The 24,807-nt window shown below is 38.7% G+C and overlaps 1 long non-coding RNA gene across 1 annotated transcript in view; it reads right to left on the reverse strand.

The window, feature by feature from the left end:
• The window catches only part of LOC132766658 (uncharacterized), a 64,091-nt gene extending 52,520 nt beyond the window's left edge, over positions 1–11,571 (reverse strand). Inside the window, exon 1 of the long non-coding RNA XR_010909437.1 lies at positions 11,425–11,571. This is a non-coding gene — a long non-coding RNA (uncharacterized lncRNA). The remainder of the gene's footprint in view (positions 1–11,424) is intronic.
• Positions 11,572–24,807: the final 13,236 nt, after the last annotated feature.

Below are 24,807 nucleotides of genomic sequence, written 5' to 3' on the forward strand. Positions count from 1 at the left end.
TGGTTGCCATTCATTTTCCGGTCCCAATTCAAGGTGCAGGTTCTTACCTACAAAACCCTGAATGGTTTGGAACCCACCTACCTGCGTAACCACATTTCTGTGTATGAACGTGATTTCTTCAATCATCTGGAGAGGCCCTGCTCTTGCTCCTGCCCCCTTCGCAGCCCCCACATTGGCAGTCTTTAGGAGGAGCCTGAAAACGTGGCTGTTCCAGTGTGCCTTCCCTGAATAAAGGAAACACTTCCCTGCAAAATGTCCTCAGAAGCACTTTAATCACCCGTTGGGTTGCTCTCCCTACATTTCTTTTAAATCCCTCCTACTAGATACATCCTACCTCTGTTCATGTCCAGTGTTTATTTTTAAAATTTTAACTATTACATCTGGCCCGGCCATAGGTTTTTTAAATCTCTGAGTGTTATTGTCTATATGTGAGTTATATTAATTGTATTGTTTTATTTGCTTATTGCTTGTTGTTTTTATTATGTGTTGTTGGGCTTGGCCTCATGTAAGCCCCTCCGAGTCCCCTTGGGGAGATGGTGGCGGGGTATAAATAAAGTATTATTATTATTATTATTATTATTATTATTATATCCCTGTTTAACTGTCATGACAACATTCAAAATGCTCAGACAAAGTGCTCTTGGGCCTCCGTAAACTACAAACATCAGAATTCCAGAGGATGTTGCCATGGAAGTCAAAGTGGAATATCCTATTATAACAGGACAGTATGATAAAGCTATATGTGCACAAGTATGGTTAATACCAAATCCTTTCCTCTCCTCACTGTGGTCCAAACAAGTCTAAGAAAATATTTCTTCAATTGTCCTCATGGCTCAAAAGTTCCCCAATATTCTCACTACTATCAGATGTTTTCTGCCCAACCCTGTTGTAACTTAAATAATTTTCCTAATTAATTAGCTCCTGCTTGAACGAGCTGCCAGATGTTCTACCCAAGTAAGCAGTACAGAGCAGAAGAATAAAATTTCACCCACTACATACTGGATGGGGGCAAAATTCCTGCTTAACCACTGCTGTTCCGACCCAACAACTTAAATGTTAGTGCAAATGGACTGAGCATGAAAAGAGGGACACCTGAGAACAGTGTGGACTTATATGCTAGACACTGAGTCCATCCACAAGTTGTGATTCCTACCCTCATGCAAGCTTTCCTGATGTTTAAAGTAGGAAATTTAGAAAAAAGAAGATAACCCAAAATGAATCTACAGGGAAGGGTTGGAATTTGCCTTTTTTCACGACTCCCCCATCCCTTCCCAATGAGTTAACAGAGTACAAACTATGTGATTTTATCTCAGTTTGCATCAATTCAAGTCAGTCATACAGAAAGTGGGACTGGCAGGTGAATGGGAGGCAAACTGGGGCATTTTAAAAGACTATGAAAAAGTTCAGTGGATTAATCAAGACTATCTCTGCCAAATTGGGACAGTTGGAGGGTTTGTTGCATTATTGGTCTAAATAACAAAAGGAAAAAACCCTTGCTGAATTTGCCTATTGGAACTGTCTAAGAATCCTCATTTTTTTCCAGGTGCCAAAACAGAATGTGAAATCAATGTCATCAGAAATTAGAATTGGGATCCATGCTTTAATCAACATGCTTTAGAGATGATGTACATAGAAGCACCAGGGCTCATTTTTATTGTGTGAGTATAATTAAGGGGAATTTAATTGCCTACTTTAGATGGTATGCATCTGAGTTTATTGGAATAGGGTGTGGAGGGCAACAAAATGTTGACCTCGATCATCTGTTTCTTCTAAGGAATTTCTCACATCCCTTTGTGAAACTCCTCTCACTGTGCAGAGAACATCTAACATCTGAACCAGTACATAGGGAAGTCCCTTTGGTAGTAGCAATTCCCAAAATCTAATGATGTTCCAGCCAGTTTGAGTATTAGCCATGGGGACCAAGGGGTTCTGGGAGTTTTAGTTCAACTAAATTATTTTTCCAAGTTCTGCCCAATCCACATGCACCATGTAAACACCTGATTTTCCTTATGTATTCATCCTCATATACTTTCTAGAAGTGAGGGGCAGACCATATGAATGAGAATTCTTCTTCATCAAATGTTCAGTTACAACATTTACTGGTCTATAAGTCCATAGGGAACCTGGAGAATTCCATACTGTATTGAGGAATGAAAGAACTAGGCTTCTAAATCTATGCCTAATTATCAGCAAATGGCAATCAGCTACCTCCTTGACTGCTGGAATGTTTTGCACTGCCATCAGCTTCTCTGACAGGTAGTTCAATTGCCAATTGCTTTATAGCTTCCCCCATACAAACTATCCCTGAATATCAAATGCTATACAGTTTGATTACAGGGTACAAGGCATGCCTTAATTGATTTCTCACAGGCTCCATAAAATCATCCATGCATATGATCAACAAACAGTAGAACTCTTATTGGCCCATAGAACACTCCTTTACATTTTCCCAGAATGAATTTCCACAGCCCTAATTGAATGGTTATTGAATGCTTATCAAGCTATTTACAATATTACAGAATCAAACTATACTAATGCCATGTTTATTAATTCTAAATACTTGGGGTGTGATCCAAAGGAAGTTAGGAAACTAATTGTACCTAGGTGCAGTTAATGGTACTCTTCCATTTATCTTAGTAGGACTTTGACCTGACTCAAAGGTATCCTCCCACTTGCATCTCTCCCCCCCCCCCCCCAAGTTCAGTACGTTCTGATCATTTGCACCATTTTTCACTGGTCTAGCTGCCTTGGGCCAGCTATGGACAACCTCAAAAGAGAGGGGATTTTCCAGTGCAGAACAGAGAGACATTATTACTCCCAAACACTTGGGGAAAAACATCTCAGTTGACACAGACCCTATAGTGCTGTATATATATCATATGGATGAGTTTTTCTGCCCTAGAACTTTCCAAAGGGCTGCATGTGCACTGCCAAAAATACCCCACCCGGAAATACAAAAAGGGAAAATAAACTGAAAGTTTTTAAAGGTCCAATTCAGATAATGAAAAGCCAGAGTGTCTGTGGCAGCAATCTTTTCAAAAATGATTTGCTGCAAGCTTCCAGGATTTTGCCAGAAAAGGGGAGATCTCAATGCATCCGGTGGTGTCAAAGGTCACAAAAACAGCAATGAGGGCCACATATGGCCCCAGGGTTGCACTTTCCCCACCTCTGCTCTACAGCAGCACATTCTTGTCTCATTTTCAGCCTGCAAATTGTTTTGAGTCCCACATATTTCTCAAAAATAAAAAACACCCATTGTTGCCTGTAGGCTGTCATATCACAATCACAATCTTCATGTTTGTCTGACTTCACCCCTGGAATGTGTTTGGGAGTAGAACTGGGTGAAGACATTGGCTACTGCCTGGACCTGTCAACAATCTTTGTCAGCAGGTTACAGTGTGGACTTATCTCCTACATGTTTGCTAACTTCTTCATTGAAACTTCAATGGAATGTTTATTCCTTAGTGAGGTTTCCTACTTGAAGTGCAGTGGCATTAGGTTTTAAGGGTCTCTATCCACAATATGGAACAAGGCATATTAAACAATTGATATGGACAAAGCCCACAGAGAAAATTGGAGTTCTGTCTGAGAACTGCCTTGTGCCTAAAGCCCTTGGTGGTGAGAGGATTCCTTTAAAGGAATGTCCCAGAGTTTGGCATGCTTTCTGCATTTTGCATTCCCAAGGGACACCCCCCCCCCTTGTGAGGGGCTGTTTCTGTTTTAGCCAAACTAAGTTCTTAACTGGTTTGGTTGCTAGGCTTGGGAGGTTGGATGGGCTTTTAGTTGCTGACTGCTGGGTCTGTCAGACACAATGGCTTCTTTATGCTGGAATGAACTACTCATTTTGAGATCAGGGTGCTAGACCTTTTCAGGTTTGTGACTTCATTTCTCCCAGGCCTACGCCAGGGTTACTACAGAGACTGAGGAAGGAGACGCCAGTGTTGTTTAAAGCCATGGCACCAAGGATCCTCATCACTGTCAGAAGTTGCAATTGATGTACTAAATATCATGTGATTATCTACATAGATTAAACATTGTGTTTGCCAATGTGGTACGCAACCATAGTCATATTAAAAGATGTGTCAGAAATGGATGTGAAAAGCCTTCAATATGCGATACTTTAATCACACTTTTATGTAGTTCTTATACTCCTGTCCCTATTCTTCATGGTCTATGGAGTGTCTGTGTTTTATCCTAGGAGCACCAGGATTCCTGCTAACCTACATTCCTAAATTTTTGAATGGTCAACTTGCCAAAGATAGTGCAAAAAGGGTGGAGTAGATGACTAATGCTGCTTCTGCTAAGCATCCTTGATTCTCTGAAGATAATCTGCACATGTTAAATTTTAAAGAGATTGATGTCTCTGTGAAAATGGATTTCATTCAACTACCTCAGACACAGCAGCATTTAAACATTGAACAAATTCCAACATTATGTAAATTATGACCTTTTATGTCAGAAGAAGTAATTATATACTCTAATTTTTAAATCTGTTGTTCCTCATGTTTCCTAGTTGGGGAAGAGTCAAAGATGAAGAAACAGAGAGGTAGGTAAGAAGAAGGTAGAGGAGAAAAAATCTAGCTAGAAGTGGTAGAAAGGGGATGAAGATGATGAAAGAGAAAAAGAAAAATGGGGAAGTAGGGGAAAGACAATTAAAAACATTTTCACAGAGATAAGAGTCGAAGAGAAAGTTTCTACGACTAAGAAATTGGGGGAGAAAAGAGAGAGAAGGGGGACAGAAAGAAGGAACTGTAGGGAGGGGAGAGAAAGAAAAAGAGAACATTGAATATATTTAGCCATGAGAAACACCTATTCTTAAAAAAAATGCACAGCTGAAGAAAAAAGACCTGACTTTGGGTGACATACAGCTTAGATATAACCGAGAACAAGAAATAAAAATGCTGTTGTGCACCTTGAAGTAGTTTCTGATCCAAGGGGAATCTATGGTAGAGTTTTCTTGGCAAGACTTGTCCAGAAGCCTTCCTCTGAGACTGAGAGAGTGTAACTTACTCAAGGTTTTTGTGGCTGAGTGGGGATTCAAACCTTTGTCTCCAGAGTTGTAGTCTAATGCTCTAACCACTAAACCACATTGGATCAAGAAAATCTACTGCAGGTTAAGACATTAGGAGCAGCATGAGGTAAGTGGAACAGAACTGGGATGATTACTGATAAGATTTTCAAATGCTCCAAAGTAACAATCCTGTTGAGTCACTGTATAGGAACAATTCTGCTCTCAGTCAGTGATTCCTGGAACAGTGATTAGCAATATTGGTTGCTGGGAGAGTTTGAGAGAAACAGGAAAGAAGACAAGTGGAATCTATGTCAACAGTCTGCCACAAAAGGGGGCCAGCAGGACACAACAAAAAAGGTTTCTTCAAGCCAACTACAACCCAGAATTTCCTGACCTTGCCCAAGGTTTTGCAGACCAGGAGCCAGACTCTAAGGGCACATCCACACAGTGCCTAAAACGCATGAGCGGCTACACTTTTACCTGAGGTGTCCAACTGATGCCTCTGGTAAAAGCGAATTAATTCATCACAAAGCAGGAAAATCCTGCATTGTCCCAAATTAATTTGACACCTGGAAAGATGCAAGTCTTTCAGTGTGGATTGAGCCTGGGATTCACGTTGTGCATCTTCCAGGCCCAATTCACACAGCTGTCTCAGGATTTCTGGGCTCCCAGAGCCTGGAAACCCTGAAACAGCAACCCCCAAAAAATCCTTATAAGGTCCAAAAAAGAGAACATAACTTACCCAGCTGCCATTTCCCTGCTGCCGGCCCTCTCCTGGCGCATAAAAATGATGCACCAGGAGAAAAGGGGGTAAGGAGCAGTTTTCCTCCTCCCCCCTTCTCCTGGTGCATCATTTCTAGGCACCAAGAGAGGGCCAGCAGCAGGGAAATAGTGGCCGGATAAGTTGCTTTCTCTTTTTTGGATATTTTTAAGGAGTTTGGGAAGGGGATGAGGGTGTCTGGGTGTTCTCCCAGAAGGTTCTGGTAGGACATCTAGACACTCCCCGCCAAAAACGTTTTTTATAGCTGATGTGGAGACAGAAGTCTGCCCGAATCCAGGTTTTTTAAACCTGGGTCAGAGCAGATATTTCCCCTGTGTGGAACTGGCCTAAGACTGACAGCCAGACTGTGGCATCTGGCAAATTTAACAGTGGAAACATACACAACAGGAACCAAAATTTGGTAGTACCTGGCACTGGAAAATTACCCATTATATATTTCCTACTCACTTACTGATGTAGAAATTCTGCCAATTCTAAAGCCATGTTTTTCACAGGCTAGGTGTTGGAAAATTTTGGAAAAATTGAAACAAGGGTGACACTAGTATAGATTGAACATCACGTTTACTACTTATATCTAAATTTACTTGGCATAACCTTTTCCTGTTTGTTATATTAAAAGTATAATTAATTCAGGCACCAATTAAGAATTGATTCCCCACTTTGAATTATTACAAATAGAGCTACAAAGTCTGAACTATAAAGAATCTGAACTGCTTTTGCCAGTTCACCAAAAGCAGGCAAAAACAGTCAGAACAAAAGAAGCTACCAATACTCATAAAACAGAAATTTATCTTCTTTTTTCTAATTTTCTCAAAAAGACACAAAGCATATAAAAAGAAAAGATAAAGACCAAGGCCAGGGATTTCAAAGATGTGAGATATAGTAGCAAGAACAGTATAAACACAGTTCTGGAAGAAGGCAGACCTCCCAACAATAGAAGAAGAGATGGTTAAAGTCTTTTTAAAAAATGGACAAATTAGCAATAATGAACAAAGAAAAAAACACACAAAAAACTTTACCAAGGACTGGAAACCATTTCTAAACTATGTTAGGAAAAGAAAGAAGGGAACCTTTTTTTCTAAAGGCTTCATAATTTAACCTGTTAGAATCAGTGTAGGGAATTTATAATAATAAAAATCAGGCCAGAAGGAAATATAGAAAAACAATGTAATAGGGACGAAGAACAGAATTATATATTAATGTCTCCAACCCAAGGGATGGGAACTCACTAAATTGAGAGGGGGAGGAGGAGGGGAGATTATAACCAAATACAAGTATTGTCTAGATGTTAAGAAGTATTGTATTGGTTCTTGCATATATACACAGATATAGGTTTGGTTCTTGTGGGTTTTTTCGGGCTATATGGCCATGTTCTAGAGGCATTTCTCCTGACGTTTCGCCTGCATCTATGGCAGGCTTCCTCAGAGGTCTGCTGGAGCTGGGAAAAAGGGGTTTATATATCTGTGGAATGACCAGGGTGAGACAAAAGGCTTTTGTAAGTTGGGCTGGGTGTGAATCTTTTCAACTGACCACCTTGATTAGCATACAATGGGCTGACTGTGCCTGGAGCAAACTCTTAATGAAAGGTGCTTAGATGTCCCTGCCTGTTTTTCTCTCTGCTGTTTTAATTTTAGAATTTTTTAATACTGGTAGCCAGATTTTGTTCATTTTCATGGTTTCTTCCTTTCTGTTGAAATTGTCCACATGTTTGTGGATTTCAATGGCTTCTCTGTGTAGTCTGACATGGTGGTTGTGAGAGTGGTCCAGCATTTTTGTGTTCTCAAATAAAATGCTGTGTCCAGGTTGGTTCATCAGGTGCTCTGCTATGGCTGATTTCTCTGGTTTGTTTCACTGTTTTAATGAATATGGGTTTGTTTCACTGTTTTAATGAATATGCAAATTGAAAATAAAAACATAGAAATTCCTTTATAAAACATGTGAGATATTGCATATGATCTTATATTAATGTATCTCCTATATTGCTTTTAGAAATAGTGGTGTGAGGGGAGTAAATATAGAAACAACTATTCTTTAAAAATTGTTACTGTAAAACAAAATATTTCATAATCTATTTTTTCAATGTTCAGGTTTTTTTCCAGGAAAAAAAGATGTTGTGAGAGTGAAAGGGGAGTTCTCCCTCATTTTTTTTCTTCATCCTCCCCCCCCCCCCCCCGGGGATTCATACTTGATATTCTGATGTCCAAGTGAGCAAAGGTAGGATAATAACAACTTACACAAACTCAGTCCACTGAGCTTTAGAACCTATTGGACATCTAATCATTTCTCTAACTTTCACTCATCTTATCTCCTTTGTATAAAAACATCAATATTTTTTGCATAGAAAAAATGTATTTTACATAAACAAAATTTGCATAGAATACAGTCTATTTTGCATAATTTTCTGAGGGGAAAATATGGGGTTTTTTGCACAATATTAAGGTTTATGTACAAAGAAGAGGTAGCTCCACAAATGAATCTTTTGCAAAAAGTCCTGAAATGCAAACATTTTCAAAATAATTTTTAAATATCTGATTACTTGTTTAATGGGCTTTTTCAAAAGGGTATCTTGAGATATGTAAAGTTTTCTTATATTAATTTGAAAGGAGATTATGCAGAATACTTTGTAAAAGCGAATCAGACCAACAGAAGTTCTGTTCAGTTCCTTGAGCTATTTGAGGCCTAACGTCGGCAGCACTCTTCCTGGTGTTTTTGATTGTGGCTTCTGTTCCGTTGATTAATTGATTTATATTATTTTAAAAGTATTATAAATTACTCAATTTTAAAGGGATTCAAATTGCACTGTTGATCTTCTGCTATCAGGCAGGATATAACTATTTAAAAAGATAAAACAAGAAAGGCATTGCATTATTCTCATCAAGACTTTCCTGTGAAACTGATGTATTTTTTGAAAACACAGCTTCATGGGTGAAATAAAGGAAAATTTAAATCTACATGCTTGGTCTTTTGATCACACATCTGTATTAGTAAATAAAATGCAAGTCTCTTAGTTAATCACAAGCAAAGCCCTGTGAAGAGCAATCATATTTGTTTTCCCAATCCTTAGTGATTAAGCTACCTGCTTCTCTCAATGTACTTTCATCCAAATGTTTAAACAATTGGAGCATATAAACGATAGAACCTATTTCCCATTATAGTATTAACGTAAAGCCAGGCAGCCTTACATTTACCAGGCAAATAATTAGTCACCAAACATATGAAAAAAGGAATCCCATCATCACCTTAAGTCACCTGTCAAACACACATAGCCATTTGTATCTTTTAAGGCATTGCCCGTGTGCTGTGTGGCCCAAGACTTGGTAGTGTTTTCAACATTCTCCTTCCAATCCGGACAAAAAAGAAAGAAAGAAAAAGGAGGGAACAATCGTAACCCCTGTTATTGCTTTGAGAGTGCATTTTAAAGAAAGCATTGGAAAATCCTTTCTTGTGGTTGACAGATCAGATTACCACAATTAAAGTCAAAGGTGTGGTGCTATTTAGCCTGCATGTTATGACACATGAAAGAAAATGATTCAGGGAAGAAAAATAATTACACATTAATTTGTGTTTGGCAGCTGTCTTTGGCCCAGAAAGTAGAGATAAAAGGTATTCTTGTTCAGCAGACTCTCTGTTCTTAATAGTCAGTGTTGTAAGACGCTTTCAGAAGAGTGTTGAATGTTCACCATCCTTGTAGCTTTTTATCAGATTCTTCCCCTTATCTAATATTACGTCCTGCTACAGCTAAATCTCAAATTGAGGGGATTTTTCCAGAATTCAGGCTAACTACTGCAAGCCAGATGGGACAGAAAATTCCCGGCCTCCTCAGATGCAATGCTTGCTTTCATGACAGGGCTTATCACATTATCTCCATGGAAGAGGTAAGCCCAATCCTTACATGGACATTGGTCAGTTTCTCTGGAATTCTGTATTATATAAATTATTAAAGAACTCTCTCCTTATCTTCAAGTAAAGTTTCTGAATTTGCTTGAAAAAATTTGCTGTAATAATTACAAGTATTTCTAATAGACATAATGATGACCACATGAAAATGACCAGAGGGGCCAACTACCCATAAAATACCCATATGGACAAGTATTATAACTCCAGCCTCTGCAAAAGTAAAGTAGTGATTAATACATTTTGAGTACAGACAGGAATTGAAAGGGGTAGGTGGGCAAAATCTTTCTTATTCAACCTTCTATTGAACAGTGAAGGGAATTAACTCATCTGAAATGTGGTGCTGGAAGAGACATGTACAAATGTTTGAGCAGTCCAAACCTGGACTCTCCCTAGAAGCCTGAAAAACCAAACAGAGGCTATCATACTTTGGAGACATTATGAGATAATATGACTAATTGGGAAAAGCTCATTGAAAAAAAGATAATGCTCAGCAAAGTGAAAGACAGAAAGAAAAGAGGAAGACTACATTGCAGGTGTACCAGTTCACAGAGCCATGGCTCTAAGTTTGCAAGAACTGGTCTCTTGGAGGTCTCTCATTCATATGTTTATAATGTATTGAAACTGATTTAACAACAATGCATGGGCAGTTTGCAAGGCTAATGAAGCTCAGCAGTTCTCACAGAAGCTGATGCCCATATTGCTATCAGTGGCCATCATAGACTCTGAACCAAATATACAGCTGTGTTGGCCTGTACCAGTGCACAAAGGGATCTTTGGCGTCTTTGAAATTGAAACGTTTATAGAATAAGCTTTTGTAGATTGGGTCTAGTTCATCAACTGGATCCTCAGTTCTGGTCTTACTTACCCCACTCTTCTTAGGCCCTCCTAATCTTCATGATACTTTGTGCTTCCTACATGATTTTTATCTATAATTATCAATATCTGGGCATATTTTGGAACAGCAAGTGGTGTTGCAGAGCCCATAGCACCACTATCATAACCACACATCTAATTTTAACTACATAAAATTACACACAAGTTATATGAACAACAAAATAAAAATCAACACACAAAACACATTTGACATTTCTACCTGACTTTTCTCATACCCTACCCCATATTCTAAATACTACTAATACCACTTCAACACTTAGCTGAACAAACATGGGTTTAATATAACTTTCAATATGCCAGATTCTGATTATAGTTTTTGAACTAATTCTAACTTCTTTATAACAATTCTAGTAACAATCACACTATATTCCACTTTAAGTATTATTTCTACATGTAATGCAATTCTCCTTATTCTTAAAATCATCAAATAAACAATCACTAAGCTCAATTCTTCCTTAAATCTTTCCACTTTTCTCTAATCAAAATTATTAATTTGTCAATTTTTGCATGGTTTTGGATTTTCATAACCCACTTCATCTACCTTGATATCTCAAATTCTTCCCATTTTTGTGCACACAACAGTATCATTGCTGTTGTCATATATTTCTTCTTCAACTTTTTCTCCAATAGTCCAAGAAGAAAAAAAATCTAATTTCAACTGTAATTTTCTCTTTAAAATCTTCTAAATTTCATTGTGTATCTGCTCTACAGATGCAGCTAATGAAGTAGTCCCAGCATATACGTACTACAGAACCCATTTTTCAGTTAATTTCAAAGATCCTTCAAGATCCCTTCACATATAATATCAAAAGATTATATAAGTGAAGATTTATCACATTACCATCAACTCAACAGGCTCCTGCTAGTTGGGATTAACAGTTGTCTTGGTTTCCTTGCAAGAGATATAGTCTTGGTTTCCTTGCAAGAGCTCTATCTGTTATCTACTTTAATTGTAAAAACTGGAAGGGGTGAGGGGACAGGAGAGAAAATGAACCACAACTGTCCACTGAGTGACATCTTGCTGAAGGAGAGAGGGAGTGCCAGAGACACTATCCTGTCGCTACTAAGGTCATCAGCTCCCCCTCCTGTTCAGCCGGGTGAAATGGTTGAGCCCTCTGGGGGATGGGGAATACACCCAGTTTGGGGGAAAACCCAGAAGATTTATTCTCACCAACGAAGACAGATGTAGATACAGATAAGATACAGATAATGATATTGGAGTGTACATGTGATTGTGTAAGATCAAGGAGCTGCCTGTCTTCAAAGGATATCAACAGAAGGCATACAAGGAACACTTTCCCATGAAAGAAAATAAATACTAAGCACTGATTATGCCTGACATAAGTGATAAGGATTAAGCAAAGGCAATTTTAATATTAAAGTTACTCTTAATGAGCCCATATTTTAATGCAATCTCTTGAATTTAGAATTTCAATTCTAAACTGAGCATAATTTTCATCTTGATGGTATAGAAAAATAAGTCAAAAAGGGAAAGTGGCACAGAAGCTGATATAGAGGGAAACTCATAATATACTATGCATAAAGGGGAAAGTAAACAAAACTTGCAGAGAGTCACATGGGACAAAACAGGAGTGGATGAACTGTAGCTTTGGAGATACATGAGCCCTTATGTTGTTTCTGGAAACATTGTTTCCCACCCCTCCAGGCAGCCCTTTATTTAGATAAGATCCTATGGAATCCTGGGATTTGCAGTGTAAGGGGGAGCAGTCAAAGTTTTCTGCCAGAGAGCTCTTCTAGCACATTTGACCATAAATCTTATCATGGCATACCTGGGGAGGGAAAAGCTGCTTTGCCTGCATCATTAGTCACTCCTGGCTGTGGCAACACATGAGTTTCCCTTCATCCTTCCATTCACTCTTCCTGCCTCAATTTTTTGACCAGAGGTTTGATGAGTGGTTTCTGGCAGGCAACATATTCTCCATGACACTTTCCATGCTACTTATATGCCAAGCCTACATTTCCTGAAGAGAAGGCCTTTAGAAGTGAAAATGGAAAAGGCAAGTTCTCTGTCTTGCTGGATGTGAAGATTCTTGTTCCAGAACAGTTGAATATGAAGGTGGTGGGTAACTATTTTGAAGTCCATTCTAAGCATGAGGACTACATCAAATTGCTGGTTAGTCCTGTAACAATTGCCCACCTGTTCATGTAAATGAATAACACACTAAAAAAATGAACTAAAGAAACCAAAGCAAAACCATATTAAGCAGCTTTACTTATAAATATGAAAGGTGTTTATAATATTTGATGGTGAGAGACTACATCATACTTTCTTCAAACTCCACACAACAAAATGGAGGGCCAGCAAACTAACTATATTTTAATTGATGAGAGAGAATTTGCTCAAATTCTTAGAGGCATGAAGACTAGCAGCTACCAAGTATAATCATATTAAGCTTGGTGCCTCTAACAAACTTAACAAATATATACTGCCTTTCCTCTTTAGAGTTCAACGTACCTTGGTGTGGCTGCTAACAATTAACACTTCAGCCCAGATGGGCTGTTATATATTTCTTACAAATATGCTGTGGAGTGAGGGGAGAACATGTTCATATTGTGATTGGTTTCTTAATTATGTTGTATAATGACAGAGCTTATTTATTTGCTTAAATTAATATTTTTGAACTATATGTTCTGATATTTAAGGAGCACCTGAAGTAATATATGATTAAGTAATATTACTACATTATTAAATGCAATAAGAGGGTAAAACTCTCCTTTACTAAATGTAAGATTACTGCCAAAATCCAATTGCTAGATCTCCTGATTACAGACCCATTTAATCAATGAGATTTACCTCAGTGTTGGTTCGTGATTCAACAGTTGATTCAGTGTCTCTACTCTTTTTAGGAATAGTAATTTCATTTAAGTTTGTGTATATTAAAACTACCAAAACATATTTTGAAACCGTGTCTGAAATTATACTTAAAGTAGACAAGTGAAATCAGGGCATCTTAAATTAATAATGACTACTTGCAGTGCCATGGATTTCACTGGATCCATCAAGACACAACTAAGGAGCAGATATGAGCCCTGGAATTAGATATAAATCTGAAATACAAGCAACTGTGGCACTGATTTTGTATTCCTAACCATTTTAACTGTGAATTTCCTGACCTATATTAATGTTAATTCATAGTTTGACAATATGCCTGCCACCATGAGCAGTGATCACTCTAGTTTTGATACCCCACAAAAGTCAAATTTCCAAACTATACTGGTTCACCAACTCACTCATGGAAAAGAGGAAGAAAGAATGACAAAAAAGAAATCAGATGATCCCAGGCCAAATGTACCTCTTTCAGATGAGTAAGTAAATAAATTATCTCTGGGATGTGTTCCAAATTCTGATAATCTGTCTGTAATTTAAGAGTAGATTAATTTTGCTTCTAAGTGGTGTTATTGTTGATTTTATATTGAAAGAGTCTCTCAACAATGGCAGAAAACATTCAAAGAACTTGCACTAATTCAATGCATTGTAGCACAACCAAAATTCAGCAAACTTGAACAAATCCTTTGACACACAAACAATTCTTGCTTTATAATTCCTCCCCCCACCCTACATGTCATAGTATAGTTTTTAGAGTGCTTTGGGAGTGGCCTCAAAAACAGGCTTGGGGAAGTCACATGGAATATCAGGACCATCTCTGGACTAAGACATGCATAACGGTTACTAAACCACACTGTCTCAGGAAGAGCTATACATAGACTCTGAGATCCTATATGAGCTGATTGTAGCACAACAGTTTCTTATGTGGAATGCTCCTTTGACTCTTATGCCACCAGCACACCCATCTCCCTCTCCTAGGTGATGTATGGTAATCTTACTGCAACTTTTTCCAAGTGGGCCTGAGCGCCTTAGAGGTTTATAAATGAATAAGATAGTTTTTAAAATCTTACAATAGCTTTCATGAAGGAAATGAATGGAGCATATCCACTGTAGTCCTAGAGCCAAAAAATACTTTAGGATTAAAACAGAAGAAAAGAAATGGAAACACATGAAACAATCTGAAAGTTGAAAGCGAGTAAAAATAAATGAAAGGAAAGTATTTTTCCAGTTTATTGAATGCTTTACATTATTGGTTTAGCCTAAAAGCAGGAAAACAGATGAGGATGGTTTTTACTCTAATTTGTTCATTAATTTAAGGCTTGTAAAAGTGAGGAAGTAATAAATGTTTTGGCTACAGTGAAGCATGAAGTGAGGAGTTGTATGGTATAATTTTAGATTCCTAGAAAATAGTCTGTAGACCATGTTGCAATTGTATTCTTGAAGCTCAAGCTTGAGAGAGTTCTTTTTAGAGACTACAGTTCCCAGAAGGTACCGCTGCCATAAATTCATATGAGGTACATACTATTTACATTGAATCTATCTCTCATCTGATCTCATCTTATTTAAAAAAATATTTTAACCATTCATTACTTGGGAGTAGGGAACCTATACTTAGAAGAAAAACCTGGGCTGCTTCCAGGTGTCGCATCCTCACATTAACTGTATCTGCCAAAATCCTAGATTCGTTGGAATCGAATAGCTTTTAATACATGTATCAAGTATTCAATAGGAATGCACAAGTATTCAGGAATGGACAATCCAGTAGGAAGGGACAGTGGTGGGAATGGGACATGGGTATTTTTTCCTTTGTATTTTCTTGTGTACAGTATGATCCCTGTATCCATATGACGGATACCCATGATTTCACTTACCTATGTCAGAAATAAAATGAAATAAGTGTTCTCTTTATGCTTTTTCTAGGTCCTACAGCATGATTCTATGGTGTGCTTTTGACAGAAGCTGACCATAGATCCTCAGTAGGGAACCTAGAATTTCTAGAAAGATGTTCTCTCTAAGCATTTTTAGACCCTCTAGTGCAATTCTATGGTACGATTTTGTCAGAAGTAGTTAATTTCACTTGAATTTGCTGTAATTTCTGGGTTCACATTTTTAAGATAAATCTTATTAAATAAGACAGTCAAAAACCTTTTTAAAGAATAATACAACTATCAATAACCACTGTAGATTATATTTGCTTTCTAGTACCAATCTAGTATTTTGTGTTGGTTGTGCAATTGCTCCAAACAGAGTACCAAATACATTAAGTAACCAACAATGCATGCCACATTTGACCATTCCCCACAAAGTATTCCATATCGTTCATTCCTTATTTGGAATGTTGTCATGTTCAAATCAAGTTTTAGTTTTAAATGTAGTACAGTTCTTTCATCTCTTAAATGGATCTTGAAAGATGAAAAACTGGATCATTTTGTGGCTGCTTTTGGAGCTCTCTCCAACTCCACAAATATTTCCTTTTTCTATCAAATATGTAATCAGAGTGCTGTGGAACAATAACTACATACTGTTGCAAAGACAAAGTGCTTGCTATGGTTTTGTCAGAGCAGCCCTGAGCCAAACTGAGCCTTTTCTGCTGCTTCCCATCCTCTGATCTGCCTAATTTCCAGTTTCGAAAACTTCCCAGCCAAATTACTCAGCCTTCAGAAAACCTGCCAACATTCTATTCCAACTACCATGGACAGTGAAGATACCTTTGTATTCTATGAAGTTCTGTGGAGCAAAGGGTGGGGCCAGGCAGGACAGGGTTGGATAAAGAGTTGGAAGAAAAAGGATGTTCCATCTACTGAGCTGTGTTATGGTTGGGTAAGCTGTATTTCTGAAAATAAGAGCTGTCTGTCAAATCCAGAGACAGTCTGAGTCATTTGGGTGCCCAAGCCAGAAACTCCAAGTGGCATTTCCTGTGGTGGTATAAAATCAAATGCAAGTATAAACCGAGGAACTCCCAATTTGCAACCCTTTAATGGTACCAGAAAATCTACCACTTCAAGTCATCTGCTCCACCTTGCCAAATAGTAGATCAATTCTCTTGGTTAGAAAGTGAGATTGGGCATATTATTCCTGATTATATTTACATAGAAATGACTCTCTACTGTGCAAATATGAGTGGGGTTTTTTTTAACCAAACAAAAACCGGATTTGAGATGAGAAAATAGTCAAGTTGACTTATTGAAGCATCAAATGCATGAGCAAAAACCATCCTGGGGAAAAAGAATAAGCCTGACACCCCAAACAGAAACACTGTAACTCTAAAAGTAGGGATGGGAGAATCTGTGAAATAAAACTTAGGTGCTCTGGTTCAACCAAATACTACCCATAATATACTATAAAGCAGGGGCTACTGCAAAAACAACACTTACAGATTGGTCATTTTAGATGATTAAAAAATTCCAAACAAGTCATTTGTAGCAGAGAAATGCAGAAATTACCATGATATTTTTTCCATTTTGATGGTGTATGTATAACGTAAGATAGGGGTTCTCAAACTTTTTCAGCCATTAAGCCCTTTTCGAAACAAAAGCTTATCATAGAGCCCCAAGAAATGTTTATTATGCATTTTATATAAGGTATATCTATCAGGCATGGGCTGGGCCAATGACAGATGGATGGAGAGTGCTTGTGTGAATTAATTCTGTCATGCAAAAAAAGCACCATCAAAGCATCCCCAGCCTTTGTAGTAGTAGTAGTAGTAGTAGTAGTAATAAAAATCCCTGGACTATCCAATCCAATCCCCTTCTGCCATGCAGAAAAAACACAATCAAAGCACCCCCAACAGATGGCCACCCAGCCTTTGTAACAACAACAACAACAACAACAACAATGGCAGAAACTCCAGGGGCCATCCAGTTCAACTCCCTCTTATCATGCAGGAAAGGCACAATCAAAGCACTCCCTGCATGGTGGGAGGGGGAAAGACTTTTGGTGGCAAGGGCCAAAAGAGCAGGAAAGAAGAGGGAAAGCTGAGAGGGAACTATGGCGCCCCTCAGTATGATTCACAGAACCCCAAGGGTTCTGCAGAGCACACTTTGCGAACCACTGATCTCAGAGATCCAGCTATTTTCCCAAGAAAATTAGAATCATAGAATCATAGAATCAAAGAGTTGGAAGAGACCTCATGGGCCATCCAGTCCAACCCCCTGCCAAGAAGCAGGAATATTGCATTCAAATCACCCCTGACAAATGGCCATCCAGCCTCTGCTTAAAAGTTTCCAAAGAAGGAGCCTCCACCACACTCTGGGGCAGAGAGTTCCACTGCTGAACGGCTCTCACAGTCAGGAAGTTCTTCCTAATGTTCAGATGGAATCTCCTCTCTTGTAGTTTGAAGCCATTGTTCCGCGTCCTAGTCTCTAAGGAAGCAGAAAACAAGCTTGCTCCCTCCTCCCTGTGGCTTCCTCTCACATTGGGAGAATGTACTGTTGATATGATATGATATATGACATGACGTGATATGGCTAGTGCTGGCTGGTGGCATTCCCATAAGTGGGCTGATGAGTCCACTCCAAAGTTGTAGACTAAGCTTTAAAGAAGATATATTTTAGAAATACATTTTAAACTATTACAAAATACAGCAAACACAACAAGAAAGATAGCAGTATCTTGAAAAGAAAGAAGGGAAAATGTAAGACACCCCACATCTCAAAAAGCCTCCACAAGACACAGTCAAGTGACTAATATTTAAATGACAAAGAGACAACCATCCCTGAGATTTGCATGGGACTGAGAGCACGTGTCAGACAATGCCTGCATTTAATGAAAGGTAACCAGAGGCTATAGAGGTTGTCAACTGTGCCTATCCTTTTCAATAATCTCAGTGTACAGCATGGTGACTGCATAAGTGCCTGCTGTTCTTTGTTTATATCAGCTGACTCTAAAGCTCCTGTCACTTTGCTCAAATGTTTTCCCACATAGGGCAAAAATCAATTTTGGGGTGGGGCGGGCGGGCGGGCGAGGAGAGGACATACTGAAGAGACAGTGTCTCAGGAAAGGACTAGATCATCTTTCCTACACAGTGCTTGCCCTTGGACTCCTGCCCCATCACTTGGAACCTTAAATAAAAAACAAAAAAACATCCAGAAGTCCAATCATTGATTTTCCAGATGACTAGTAGTTTGTTTCTGATTCTATAAATCATAGGTTTCTCAAGAGATAGCCATCTCCTTCAGCCTACAACAGAGAAGGAAATGAAGGAATCAAGAAGCACTAACAGACATTGTTTTTAGTATGAGTCTTTATGGATATGAATTTACTTCTGATGCATTAAATTCATAAAAGTCATTACATCAGCAATGCTTGATTATTCCAGCTCAGTTCAGTTTATTTATCTCTGTTCCATAAACTGCTGCATGACTGCAATTCCCAGAAGCCACAGCCATCTGGGCCAACAGTCAGGCATTCTGGAATCTGAAGTCCAAAATGCTTGGAAAATCAAAGTCTGGGAAAAACTGGTCTAAACCATGCAAATGCCATATGTTATGCAAAAACAACAATTCAAGGCTTGAATTCATCCTGACAAGAAACAACATTCTGATTTTTAAAATGTTTTAGGATAAATCATTACTCAGAAGCATCATCATTATCATCTTATAATTGCAGTAGTAAAACTAGCACCCCTTCTCCATATCTCTCTGACAACATATCGAGATGTCTTTCTATCTTTGCCCTGTAGAGGAGGCAGTAAATAATATTATGTTCAGCATATTCTAAGTTCATTAGGGCAAATACATTTAAGGGAGACCTTTTAAAATATTCATTTTAGGGGTGGAGGAGGCACCAAATCTTACCCTACCTTCAGTTCTTTTCTATAATAAAGAATAATGCCAAGTATCTAGGGGAGGTGCCTACAGAATCATGTGATTTCATAGACCTGCATAGACAAATGTATAAGCCAAACCTGCTTTCAGTGCCATTGTTGCTGCTGTTTGCAGACTTCATCCTCAAACTCTTTACACAGGGTTCAGAAAAGCCATGTTTCAACACAAGAGAGGAAACAATTCCTTTTCGAATCCTATTTATTCATTTCTGCAAGAAGTCAATGTAATTCAAAGTAATTTTTATAGGCCACGGTTTGATTTTTTACTCTTACTAATTTGGCTCTCCATAAATCAGTGCTTTAAAGGCAAAGTATTAGCAAGACACACACAATCCATTCTGTAAGTCTCCAAGGAATTTAGGTTCGCAATGGCCTACACAGTGGCCTACACAGTGGCCTATGGAACATTTTTCTACTTAGTACTGATGAGGACTCTAAAATAGTTTTTAAGGTGAGGAATGGAGACTCAACATTAGCCAGTAGATTGTTTTACCTACTTGGGCAAGAGGGGGAGCACATTACTTTCCCCACCCATTATCACTCAAACATACTTAAATATGAAGACTTTTACAAGCCCAGTGTGTACTTACTAGGGCTGTGTGATCAACGAAAAAAAGGTTAAAAGCGGTGTACCAAGTGGGGGCTTTTCATCTGACTGAAGGAAAATGAATGAGCATCTGAAGAAGAGAATAAGGAAAATTCTACATCCTTCCCATTATTCAGATTCTTCTGGGACCCCCCCCCCCCCATTTTTTGTAACTATAATGAAGTAAAAAAAATTGTTACTTTTTAATTAAGTAATTGAGTAAGTGGGGAAACTTCAGGAGCTCATTAATTTAAGAATTTATCCATTATGAAATTTAAACAAAGCATTAATAGCATTACTACAAACAATTAAAAAGAGAATCAACTACAACAACAGAAATTATATGTATTGCTATCACGATTACTTGCTAAATTCTTAATTTTTTTACTTTGACTGTTTTCAATCCAGCAAGACATCTCAATGAAGAATTTTCAAGTCCCACAACATTTTTCATCTAGAATGTGACTATCTTTCCGCAGATTTTTATATCTATGAAAAATCCTGGAACGAAACCTCAACCGATACCAATTGTGATTCCATTGTAACTGTCATGGCTGCGTCCTATGGATTCCCTTGTTTTGAAGCTGAGCAGTGGTCTGATCCTTCCTGGAGGGTCAGGTCCAGAAAGTGGAACTGAGAAACTCCTGCTCGATCCCATGGCCTTTGTCCTCTGGGATCCTGTAGGGTTCAGTACTGTCCCCTATGTTATTTAATATCTACAATGAAACTGATGGGAGAGATCATCTGGAATTTTGGAGTTCAGTGCCACCTGTATGCATATGACACCCAATTCTATCACTCTTTTCCACTTAATACCAAGGATGCCATCCTAACCCTGAACTGGTGTCTATCAACTGTGATAGCCTGGATGAAGATGAACAAATTGAAATTGAATCCTGACAAGGCAGAGGTACTCCTGGTCAGTTGCAGAGATGATCAAGGTATAGGGCACAACCTGAGTTGGATAGAGTCACACTCCCCCTGAAGGCACAGGTCTGCAGTTTGGGAATCCTCCTGGACTCAGCACTGACTCTGGAGGCCCAGGTGTCAGCAGTAGCCAAGAGGGCCTTCGCACAACTGAAACTCGTGTACCAACTGTGCCCATACCTTGAAAATCCTGATCTGGCCATTGTGGTACACACCTTAGTCACATCCAGATTAGACTACTGCAATGTGCTGTACGTCAGGCTGCCCCAGAAGAGCGTTTGGAACTGGTGCAAAGGTCAGCTACCAGACTGCTCAGAGGAGGCAGGTACAGGGAAATAACTACCCCCCCCCCCAAAAAAAACTGCACTGGCTACCAGTTTGTTTCCAGGTGCAATTCAAAATGCTGGCTTTAGCCTATAAAGCCCTAAAAAGTTTGGGCCCAGTCTACTTAGTAGACTGCATTTCCTTCTACAGACCCACATGAGCCCTAAGGTCATTGGGAGAGGCACCTGCTCTCAGTTCCACCATAATCACAAGTGCAATTGGTAGGAATGAGAGAGAGGGCCTTTTTGGTGGTGGCCTGTGACTCTGGAACTCCCTCTCTAAAGAGGTTAGAATGACCCCCTTGCTGCTTTCTTTTTGGAAGCAAATAAAATCCTACTTTTGGAAGTAGGCTTTCCCTGAAGAAGATCAGTAGGTAAATATCTACCTTTGACGTGCAATGTGTGATTTCTATACAGCGGACTTTCGATAATGGTGTGCTTATGGCCCATATGAATTTAATTTTTATATGGGATTTTTAACTAGAATGTTAAATTATGCTTTTTATGTTGTTTGTCTTATGTGGATGTAGACTTTTCTTAATGTGACAAATAGCCAATTTCACATATATTGGGCTTTATGATTGTATTTTATGTGAAGTAATCTGTCTTTTGTTATGTTGTACGCTGTTTTGAATACCGCTCTGGGAGAAAAGTGGGAAATAAATAATAAAAACAATTTCTTTTCTAGGTTGAAATATTTTTTAAAAAGGTGGAAAAGTCAAGGAAAAATAAGATTTTCACAAGAAACTGTAATGGTCCTACCCTGTGATAGGAAGGTTGCCAGAAACAATCTACTGCAATCCCTCCCAAGTATATTATGTGTAGTAGGTCTTTTTGTATCACAATCAGAAATGAAAAGAATATTCCAAATATAGATAGATAGATAGATAGATAGATAGATAGATAGATAGATAGATAGAGTCATATCTCACAACCTCTGAGGATGCTTGCCACAGATGCAGGTAAAACCTCAGGAGAGAATGCTTCTTGAACATAGCCATACAACCCAAAAAACCTACAACAACCCAGTGATTTCGACCATGAAAGCCTTCAACAATACAGTCAACATGTATTTCTCAAGTGCTTGGAAACCCTGGCAAGGAGAAACTTGCACTGGAGTCTTTGCAGTTTCAATACTTATTCTGCACAAAATTCACGTAAGGTTCTTTTATACAGAAAGCTTCACATAGTGCATAAAAAAACAGGAAAAGAATATTCTGTGCAGAAAACATTACGCTTTCTGCACAATGATACAATGTCTGCATTTTGCCTAGTATAAGTCCTGAATTGTAACTAGTCTTGAAAAACCAGACCGTCTTCAAAGGCTTCCTCCCAGCAGGAGGAACATTACTGAAATTACTTGTTGCTTCCTTAGATAATGAAATTAGTGAAGAATGACACCCCAAGTCAGAATTATGCTGCAGTTTGTGTGTGGTCTGTAGCACCTAGACATAGTTTAGGACTCCCTTTTCCTATCTAGGCAGGTGTGGTATAAAGAATGCACATGAAGTGCAGGGGGCATTTAGGTCTTTTAGGAGAGTGGTGTGAACTTAGAATTCCTTTAAAATGTGTGAGTATATGACCCATCTATATGTATGCATACAAACATGCATACGCAGAGGCACACACACTCCCGCTGAATCTGGATGGGCACAATTTTTCTCAACCTGGGAAATTATATAATGAGATTTTGCAAGGAGTGCACCAGCAACATTTTAAAGGCTGCGAGCCAAGAAGCTGTACAGACAGCAAGGCGTCTCTGTTGCCACTACAAAGTGGATGTTAATTACCTAAAACAATACATGTAATAAGCAAACAGAAAAAAGGCCTCTCTTATTGCCATACTGTACCCACTCATCTAGTATATCTTTAACTGCACTGTTATTTAGCCTGCAGGGATCACAATTAGCTTCCACGCAAATTAATAAGGGACAAAAGGGGGTGGGGAGACACCAAAGCAAAAGAATGGTGGGAAACATTATATTTGGCATTTTTCGAGGAATCTATTTTGCATGCACAAGTACTTCCTTGTATTTCTAGAGAGTCTCTCTCTCTCTTTATGAGCATGCCCTCTATTAGTATATGAGATGAATTATGCATTGGCTGACATTCTGTTTACACAGCATCAGTCAGGAAAGTGAATTGGTCGATTCTATGATCTCTGCTACCAGAATTTCACTAAATCAATGAAATACTGGATGAATGCCATGTGCTGTTGTGTTTCTAGATGGCTTTTACAAAATCATACAAGATAGTATAACTTAATGATAAGAATGCTTTGTATAAGCCTAGCATCCTTCACCCAGTAAATCTGTATAATAATTCCTCTCCCGCAGAGTTATGTGCTGATGAAAGAAAGGGTAGTGGTTTGCAGCCCATTTTGCAGACTGGAGAGAATACAGCACAGAATGAGTGAGAACCCCCTCTGGGTCACCACTACACAGAAGCTAAAAATGTGAAGCCTAAAAATTGTATTTAAAGGCTATGAACATTGACAGGTAAGTGGGTATGAATATCAGTGTTGACTGGAGCTTCTATATTGGTGGCCTAGTGAATCGACTCTGAAATTTAAATTTCAAGAGAGCTGCCCAGGATGCCAAACGTGCTTTGGGGACAAGGTTCAGAGTCGCTCTGAGCCCCCCCCCCCCTCAGGGGTTGAGAAGGGTGGGGTAGAAATGTTGTAAATAAATACTAAATTTATGCTTCAAATCCACAGCTTTACTGACCTGGAAACTCCAAATTCCCAATAATAAATTGAATCCCCTATCTCGATTTTCAAAGGAATAAGAAAAAAGATATGTTGTGCAAAACCCATCAGCATTCACAAACTGAAGTCTCAAATGAATGAGTCAAGCATGAAGTGCTTGCAGTTTCCTCTCCTGATCAAATGAGGAAATGTACTCCTAATTGCACCCAGCATTTTAGGTGGTCAGGAGTCATATTGATAGTTGTACAATATTGAGAGGTGTAACTGGAATCTTTTGAAGGAACAATAGATTATTATTTTATTTTATTTAACCAAACCTAGGTCTAAATTCACATGGCAGTCCCAATCAAAGTGAAATAATGGATCCAGGTAAATATTGTAATGCTTGTAGATATGCAAATCCATGCATGATTATAGAATCATAAAACTGGAAGATACCACAAGGGCTATCCAGTCCCTGCCATGCAGCAACACCAAATTAAAGTACTCCTGTCAGGTGGCCATGCAGTCTCTGTTTAAAAGTCTCCAGAGAAGGAGAGCCCATCACACTCTGAGGCAGCATAGTCCACTGCCAATGCCAAACAGCTCTTGTCATCTGGATGTAATGTTTAGCTCCAGTCCTAAAAGACTAACCTTTACATCAATATTGGCAAAAGTTGCTCATCCCTTATTAAGGCTTTGAAAAACCTTCAGAACGCAGGTCATGCACATAGATAGTGGTTGATATCTGCCTTACAGGGGAGGAAGTTCAAACCACAGCTACTTTCCTTGTACTTTTCTTCAACGTGTACCTCCTTCCTGCACCTACCCATGGCATCTCTCATCCTCTTTTCTTTCCTATGTCTTGCCTCACCTTATGCCTTCATAATGGCTCCCTCTTTTATTATGCAATTTTCCCCCTTTCTAGTGATACGTGATTTCAGCTCCACAAGTTCACAGATTTGGGGTCCCAGTGTGCTTAGGCTCCCAAGGATCAAATAAGACACTAATGGGTTGAAGGCAAGGAACA

The sequence above is a fragment of the Anolis sagrei genome, chromosome 2, assembly GCF_037176765.1.
Source record: "Anolis sagrei isolate rAnoSag1 chromosome 2, rAnoSag1.mat, whole genome shotgun sequence".
Lineage (NCBI taxonomy): Eukaryota > Metazoa > Chordata > Lepidosauria > Squamata > Dactyloidae > Anolis > Anolis sagrei.